Source organism: Carassius gibelio, chromosome A6 (genome assembly GCF_023724105.1).
Source record: "Carassius gibelio isolate Cgi1373 ecotype wild population from Czech Republic chromosome A6, carGib1.2-hapl.c, whole genome shotgun sequence".
In the NCBI taxonomy this organism is placed as follows: Eukaryota; Metazoa; Chordata; class Actinopteri; order Cypriniformes; family Cyprinidae; genus Carassius; species Carassius gibelio.
The window spans coordinates 937,535-947,026 of NC_068376.1; positions in this window are offsets into that span (position 1 = coordinate 937,535).

A 9,492-nucleotide genomic window follows, 5' to 3' on the forward strand; every position below is an offset into this window, starting at 1 on the left:
TTTTTGTTTGTTCCCTGCATTTCGAAGATGCTTGTTCTACAAACATGGGCCAGTTTGACGACGGATTTGCGTATCGTTTATTTCTTAAGGATGATGTAATCCCAACGAAAAAGGGTCACAATCGTCTGTTGGAACCGCAGGCGGTGAGTAAAACTGCTTAAAATATCTCTGCCTCCTTGTTAGTGCGTCCCCTCCCATGCCGGAGACCCGGGTTCGAGCCCCTCTCGGAGCGAGTCGTTGCTGCTGCTGCTCTCGTTCAGTTTCAGCCTCGGGATCTGATTCTGGATCATAAATAAACGGCTGAATTTGACTGTAAGCCATGGTTTGTTTTGGATGATGGCTTTTCCCTCACGGTAATGTCACAGTTTCCACATGCTCTCAACGCAAAAGCCTATTCGTGCTCGTGATTCTTTAGCTCCGCCCACACGTCACGCCTCCAGCCAGTCGTGTTTTTCCGGGAAAAATCGGTACAGACTATCTTTCTCTTATGAATATAATAAAACTAAAGACTTTTTGGAGTTATGAAGGATGCAGTACTACTCTATAGGTACTCAAGATTAACAGGATATTGAGTGAAAACGAGCATTTCACCCCCCCCCCCTTTAAGTAAAACACAATACTGTCAAGTACATTCAGAACATTGGAAACCCTGACTATTAGAAAACATCTCTCTGTTGCTTCAGAGGCCATAACATACTAAGTCCAACTCTCAATAACCTTGGCCAAAACAATAAAGAGTTCAACATAAAGTGGCAGTTGCACCAACAAAATAATACATAGTTCAACATAAAGTTCACGCTAGCTGCTATATGTTTTGCGTTGAGGTGATACTTTAGGCTCGATGTGCTGCGGTGATATGCGAACGCTAGTTGGTGCTCCAGTATAATCGGTCCGCCGAAACTCATCCAGTGAGAAACGTTCCGCGGTGCAAAAATATGTTATTAAAAATGTGGGAATTTTTTTCTGTAATTAATGAATCTTAATTAACGCGTTATTTTGTGTGTAATTAATTAATCTCAATTAACGCGTTAAAGTCCCGGCCTTAATAAATATATATATATATATATATATATATATATATATATATATATATATATACACACCCAAAGAAATGTACAGATATCCAGCTAAATGGATTAAAGTGTTTAATTATTTGAGTAAGAGTCGAAACAAGCAGAAAATCATGTTTGAATTAAATTTTTTGATATCAGAAAAATGTAATAATTCTTGTCACTACTTCAATACCACCAAAACCTAAAAAAACACTTATTAAATATTGAACAAGAAACTAATTTAAAAAAAAAAATTACAGTACAACAAATAAATAGAAACGGTACATTGTAAAAGAAAAAAAAAATGTATAAAACACTGCATACTCTTCAATGTGTAAATTAAAACTATATTTCTTCTTATTAAAGTAACAAAAATGATTTAGTCAAGAGCAGTGAGAGATTTTTGTTGTTTGATTAACATGAGTAACAAATATTAGAATATTAGACTGCTATAACTTTAAGAGCAACCGGATACAATATACTGTTACACACTTTTCCTTTCCCAGCGGTTTGCTTTTCCTAAACTTAAAGTTTAGTTAACCCAAAAATGAAAATTAGGCCATAAATTACTCACGCTGAAGTCATCCTAGGTGTACATGACTTTCTTCTTTCAGATGAATCCAGAGTTATTGAAAAAATTGTGTTTGATCTTTCAGGCTGTTTGATGCCACTCAGCTGGTGTTGCACTGCATCAGTCCAAGAGAAGTTTAACAAAAAGCGCATCCATTAATTGTCTCACACGGCTCCGGGGGGTGAACAAAGGCCTCCTGTAGCGAATCGATGTTATTTTGGAATAAAAATATCCATATTCAAAACATAATAATCACTTGAATATAGCTTGGGCTCACTGTTGTAAATCATGCTGTTCCGGATGAATAATGAATGAGATCAGCTTTGCGCATTAACTACTACTTACTTCCATTGACTCCAGTTAACTACTTTAAAAGGGGTGTTTTTACATTAAGTAATCGTCCTAAAACTAAATCTCAATACTAGAGCTAGCTGTACGGGGTCACTGTTATGGGCCAAAGAGACCAAATGAGATCATGGATCTTAACCTGCCATTTCAAATTCCCAACAGACAGCTGATTGCTCACTAATTCGCCCACAGGAATAAAAACAGCAGCACTAGCAATGCTAATCACACCATTCCATATTTCAGCATCAACAGCAACCAACCATACAGCACATCTTGCAAATCAGCATAATAAATAAAGTAAGAATCCAATTTGGTTGCTATCTAACTTGTCTGCACTCTCCTGAGCTCACATAATTATAGTGATTTCAATAGGCACAAATGTTGAGCACATCAGGCTGGTCCCTCAATTATATTAGCATTCATACCAAAATGTTGTTGATGCTAGTGGGGCATAGCGAATTTTCAGTCGACTTTTTTGTGCTTGTGATCCGCTTGTCAAACATCTACTACTCTTGTCACTCACTGTCAAGATCCGGGGCATTTATATTTATGTCACCAGCCGATGTTAGCATAGCATTTGTGACTAAGCCACCATTCTGACAAAGATCCTAGAAAGTTGTCAGCGAAGAATTAAATGTTTCTGTAACTATGGGATTCATAAGCTATATGGAACGAGAAATCGCAATGCTTTTTAGCCGTCTCACTGCTTAATATATTGTCAATAATGTTAAGGAACGAGCAAGAACTATTGTATACTCACTTACTCGCTACAAGCTCAGCTGAATAGTTTCAGCTGTTCATTATTCAAACAGCTCTGAGGATGAAGCAAAATATATTTCCCATGTTCGGGTGCAGTATGCTTTAATGAGTTTCGTTAACCAATTTAATAATTCATCTTGCCACCAATGTCAACAGCTGCATAAAGTTGTATATAGCATAGAGGCCCAAATCTGCTACTCCCGTTTAATAAGTTCCATAAAGGAAATAAACAGCTTGAATCAAATCCATCCCATGTGATTCCTAACTTATTAAAACACATTACTTCCAACAATCCCTTTCTCCCCAAACTAAATCAGCAAAGAACCTGGAATCTGAGAGTGGGATGTTTTGCTATTTCCTTTAGAAAAGTTGAGACTCTTTATTTCACTCCCTACGGAGCTTGTTATAATTGTGTTGGTTTGCTTGGACTCTGTTTGATCTGTCGTTCTTTAATGCCGGATGCCGCAAAATGCTCACAAGACACTGTCATAGTTGATTATGGTAGAAAAAGGTGTTAATAAGAAAGAGACTTCTCTCCCTCAGGATTTTTGATTCATGATAGGAGTGGAATTTATAAATGTCAGCATGCTTTCAAGGATGACGTCAAAAAAAATATTACTCATTATGCTCTTTGAATATGGCAAGGATTTTCAAACCTAAACTATTAAATTTAAAGCTATAATTATGCTCTTATTTAGCATACAGACACTACCCAAAGTGCTCTTGTGACTTTTGAGTGACTCACATTGAAACTGCATACAAAAGGTCTGTTACCATAATCTAGACGTGTGAATAAAAAGAAATGTTCACAAAAAACAACAACAAAAAACATAAAAAAAAACATTCGTGACAGGTGAACGTTGTCATGCCTGCCATTTTTCTGCGAACAGATTACTTTTGTGTTCTGAAAGAGTGCATTAATTAGACGCTGCATTATAAAGTACGTACTTTTAAAGGATGCGTGCGTCATTTGTATGTCATACTGTAGATCACTCTGCCCGTGTGGGCTGCTAGTTCCCTTTATTAAATCGGACTTAATGACTAAAAGATGAATAGGATGGTCTCACTCAACATTCTGCAGGGGTCCAAATGGCACGTTAAGGTGCCAGTTAAAGGGAACTCTCAAAATAAGAGATAATGGATTGGTCGACATCCAACAAACACTAACATTTAGCTGCAGAAATGTGTGCTTAATTAGTCTGGATGCTGATTAGAGACAAACACACAGCATGTGGGTGAATAATTGAAATAAAAAGCCTTGTCACAAAGCTAGCGTAACATCACAGCCAAAATGCGGTCACTCCATGGGGTCTGATTTTGCCATGCCCACGCAATAATTGCAGACAGACCACCATTTCTGGAGAGAATAGCGTTGCAAGTTAAAATGCTCCAAAGTATCTCTGTATAAACATGAGCTACGGGAGTGAGCTGATGAAATAGCCCCTCATATATTATCTATTCATCAGACTAAAAATCACTCTCACACCCACAGCATGCGGAATCATATATGTTTGCACTTATAGTGACTTTCTAACAAGCACTAATGACTACGGTGCAAACACTTCTGAATCTCCCCACGGACCGTTGAAAGAATTAGCCTGACTTTTCTCCAGTAGCATGCAGATTAATCCCGAGCCTTGACCTTCTTAAGGAAAAACTGCTGTAGAGACTTTAGTGCCTATCACCAGATGTTTTTAGCGTTTAAACTTCCAACAAATGATTCAGCGTAATTTATATATATATTTTTTTTCTGAACACAAAAGACTTAAAACCAATCTACTCCTTTAATCAGAACGTCTGTAAAGCACAAAGCCACAAAAGGCAAAGACGACTGTGTCACATATTAGAGAATCTCACATTTGTGTGAAATAGCTCTTTTTTTGTCTGCACAATCGACAGAGAATAAGTCTTACATAAAGGAAGATTACCCAAATCGCTGCAGTAAGTACACTTGTTCGATCGCACGGACTGACAACCCGCCTTTACTTATGTTTCTGAATATGTCATTGGTAGCTTTTTAACGATTTATCCAATTGTCTGAACAGTTCGGAGCTTAAAATTAAATGGGTTGTGATTGCTCCGCAAAAAAAAAAAAAAAAAAAAAAAAAGAGATGAAAGTGACTATGCCAGTACAGATCAATCAGAGCAAAAATGTTCCAAGCGGGTCGCTGGCAATCTAAACGTAAGAGTGCTGGAGACAATTTCTGAAGATGTCTTGTGAAGCATTATTCTAAAGATAATTACAAAAGTGAATGCTTCGCATTGAGTTATAGCAAAATCTTCCTGGATTTCCATATAAGAATAGTTCCTTTGTCTATCCTTACATAACCTGAGAGCATGTGCACCAGAAATAATTGTCTATTGTGGTCATCATACAGTACCTTTACCAGTTTATCAGCTGATGTATTTTTTCATGCTGGTACTGTTTAACTTAAAGGAGTAAAGCACAAAAAAAGAAACACAGCAGCAAAATAAACATTTGGTCCCACTTTATATAGTGTCCCTAATAACTGTGTACCTCAGGATGGTTTGTGTAAGTACAAATGTGTAACAGGACATATATAACTACATTTTGTAACAACACTATGTATAAGAGTAATTGCAACCATCCAATCCAGGGGGGGGGGGGGGGGGATGGGTAGGTCTAGGGGTGAAAATGTGATCCAGGGGGGTGGAAATGGGCAGGTTTAGGGATATGTAAAGTGGGGGGAGTTGGGTCTGTAGTTGGTGCAATATTGAAATACCAGTGTACTTGCATGGTACTCCTCAGGAACTGTCCACTTTATAGAAAATGTAACATACTGGACACTATACACAATTTATATATAAAGCCTAACTTACTGGTCTTACTGGTTTGTACTTATACCATTCAGTGGGTTATTACATATGTATAGTTACACAAATATTACAGCTGTAGATACTATGTACTAATGTGTACTTACACTGTGGTTTCATACTACTGTATGTTCACATATAATTACTATATGAGTACACAGGTATTATGGACACAATATAAAGTGGGTCCAGGTTCTTAAATGAAGATAATTATACACATCAAGTACAGGAACACCGGGAAAACCAAGAAACAAAACCAAGAACACACAGAAACATCAATGTATCAACTTCCCAGGCTGGACAAGGAATAAGCGAAACATTATGCATCTGAAATCACATACTTCCCTTCTGCCGTATGGCAACCTACTATTTCCAGTGAGATTCTGGAGTGTACATCTGATGGGCATTTTATCATCCCATAAGGCCACAAGAGAGAAGTTGTGAATGACAGTAAAGTGACACAACTGATGTTGGTGGTTCATGATGAATTTGGTCCAGATTACATTCATACTAAACAGAACACATTTTTTTAATGGTTTAACCAGTTTTCTCCAATATTTATTTTATTTTATTTATTTATTTATTTATTTATTTATTTATTTTTTATAGATGCTAACATTGTTTTCTGTGATGTGCAACACAAACACCTCTACTAAAATCTCACAAAAGGTAGGCTAGTCAAAGGATTTATGACCCTTTAATTACTCACACTCATGTCGTTCCAAACATGTTTAAAGGGAATGGCATGTTACTGTACTTATAATACATACAGTACCTGGTTCCATCATCTGTGAAACACAATTGACCACAAAGTTATTTTGCCTTATATCTGTTTTGAGGACTCATATTTACACTACTTTGCCTCTGGCCAAGTTCATACCCAGAAACTGTGATTGTTTTACTTAATCCGATGATAAGGGAAACACAAGTCTCTAAATATTCTTTTTTTTTTTTTTTTGACAGAAAATGTGACCATACAACAATATGTCAATAAATGCTATCATTATATTCTCTTCAGGCATTCAGTCTCTTATGGGCTTGTCTTTAATTTTCTATTTCAAAAGCATGTAAGCCCACAGTATACTACATTGTAATATCGCATATTATGCATATTTGTTAACACTGCTGAGCCGTATAGACCATAAACTGTATTGTTAATTAACTATGTTAATTTATGTTACGTGTGCTTATTATTCTGTTGCACACTGCTCTGTGTTATAGTTTAACATCAGCAGAACTAATTTGCAGGAAACTAGCAATGTTGGACATTACAAACAAAGCGGGAACCTGATTTACCAAGACAGAACTGATAACCGTATCCTGCTGCTGTGTGGTGAAGGCCTATAAATACTAAGTTCTAGAATGTCTTCACAACCTGTTGTGCTGTCTGTACCCTAAGCTAAGTGTAACCCTATCTTAGGACTCGATAAGAACCAAATGTTAGAAAACCATAGTGGGTACACAGTGTTCAAATTGTAAAAAAAATGGGGATGGGGTGGTCAATATCTTCTTTTTTATTTTTATCTACATTATTATGTGGTTTGAAAACACTGAATAGTTGTGATGCCAAGCGATATGCACTTCCATCTCTCAAAAACAACATAAGCTTATTTTTTTTCCGTCTTGGGCCTGAAATGAAATGATTTTTTTGGTTAATATTGATAATTAAACAAATGTGCTTTAGTGCTGAAACTTTGGCTGGTTTAGGTTTGTAATGGATAAATAATGATGACAATAAAACTACAAGTAGGTGGCCCATGTTTTGATAAAGGATTTATTGAATCGTTCAAATCAAAAGACTCATTCAAAATGGCTGATTCAATTAGAAACGTAACAAGCCTGCGTCCCAGTATGCATAATATCCATCCTAAATTCTATGTGATATTAGTGTGACGAGTGGGGCGGGGCTGAGGGACGTGGGAACGAGGAGTGAGGCAGGTGGAATGATTGGGAAATCAGCGACACCTGCGACCCACCGCTGGTCTGGAGTCCCACGTAGGAGATGGAAGGATATAAAACTGGAGCAACGACAGTGAAGGACGAGAGAGGACCAGGCCTGGGCTTTAGTTTATGTTTTGCTTTTTATTTGCGCCCCTCACGGACGACTGATGTGCTGCTCTGTGTTTATTTTGAAAAATACATTGCTTGTGCAATGAATATAAAAACATAAAAACTCATACATGTTTTTTTTTCTTGCCTAAGTCTATTTTACCTGTATTCTAATAGGCTTCATCGTGCAGTGAATGCTTTTGAACTCTCAAGGCGAGTTTTTGTTAGGTTTTTGCCAGGTCGATGACTGGACAATGTCAGCTCTCCTATCAACTCTCAATCCCTCACAGTTACACATACAGCACAATAACATTATGTCGGGAATGATTTTAAATTCTAATGAAGGAAAATCATACCTTTTATGTTGTCTTCTTTTTAAAGAAATGTAAAAGTTATGCTTGAACAATTTTGTGCGAAAAACTTGCTTCCGCTTGTGCGCAGCTTGTCATAGAACCAAGTTCTGATTAGCCAATTGCTATTATTCATGAATTAGCTCATGTAGATAATTTTAACATTTCATTTGCATGATAAGTTTCCCATAATACACATTAGTAACCCAAAAGGGGGGATGATGGTTTTACTGAGAGGATGCTTTTTGTTATTCTTTGTAACTCTGTCAATTAAATAAAAGGGGAAGTCGTGGCCTAATGGTTAGAGGGTTGGACTCCCAATCGAAGGGTTGTGAGTTCTAGTCTCGGGCCGGACGGAATTGTGGGTGGGGGGAGTGCATGAACAGCTTTCTCTCCACCTTCAATACCACGACTTAGGTGCCCTTGAGCAAGGAATCGAACCCCCAACTGCTCCCCGGGCGCCGCAGCATAAATGGCTGCCCACTGCTCCGGGTGTGTGCTCACAGTGTGTGTGTTTGTGTTCACTGCTCTGTGTGTGTGCATTTCGGATGGGTTAAATGCAGAGCACAAATTCTGAGTATGGGTCACCATACTTGGCTGAATGTCACTTTCAATTTCAATTCAAAAGTAAAAAAGAATGAACAAATCACAGGTTCATGATTTTATTGCATTTTATAAAATGTCCCAACTTCTATAAACTGGGTTTGCACTAGAACGGTGATTTTAGTATACTTACTTGGAAAAAATAATTTATCTTTAAGTTTAAATGAAATTTACTTGAAGGAAACATTTGTGTAAGTGTACATATAGTTCAGCTTTAAGATAACAAAAAATGTCTATTACAAGTAGAAAACAGCCTATGAACACTGTACATGTGACACTATTATTTTGGGGATTCTTCAGCTAACATATTTTATTTATTTACTTGAAATGTGATATGTTCTCTCTATTTTAATATTTAAATTCAGTTCTTTAAACCTTTTAAAGATTTTTAGTTCTTTAAAAGGTTAAAGGCCACCATAAAATGAATACCGAAGTCACCATAATGCCCCCCCCCCACTATTTCAGTCTTTTCATAAAAAAAAAAAAAAGTTTAATTTAATATGTTGCTTGCTGTTTCTGTGTAATTATTTATGAAATGTACTAAAAATGTCTTACTAAAAACGGAGTAAAAAAGTAAATCCAAATTTCTTTCAGTGTAACTGTGCATGCACTGAGATTCTTGCTGGTCTTTTTATGAATCATTTTATAAAGGCGACCTAAGATCTAAAGATCATCAACAAAAATCTAATTTCAACCTTCAAATGAGAAAAAAAAGTTCTGTGCTCAAATGCAATCAAGTGCTATCAACTTAATTTTGAAGTCGGTGGGAAGCTAATTGACCCCAACAAGAGGCACAATGAGTTGACTCATGTATTATTTGAGCCTGATGAAGGTCTGTATAGATAATCGCAATGAGGCTGTCTAATCTAATCTTAGCATGAATGAAAAATGACAACGAAAAGAAACAACCAAAAAGGAAGGTCTG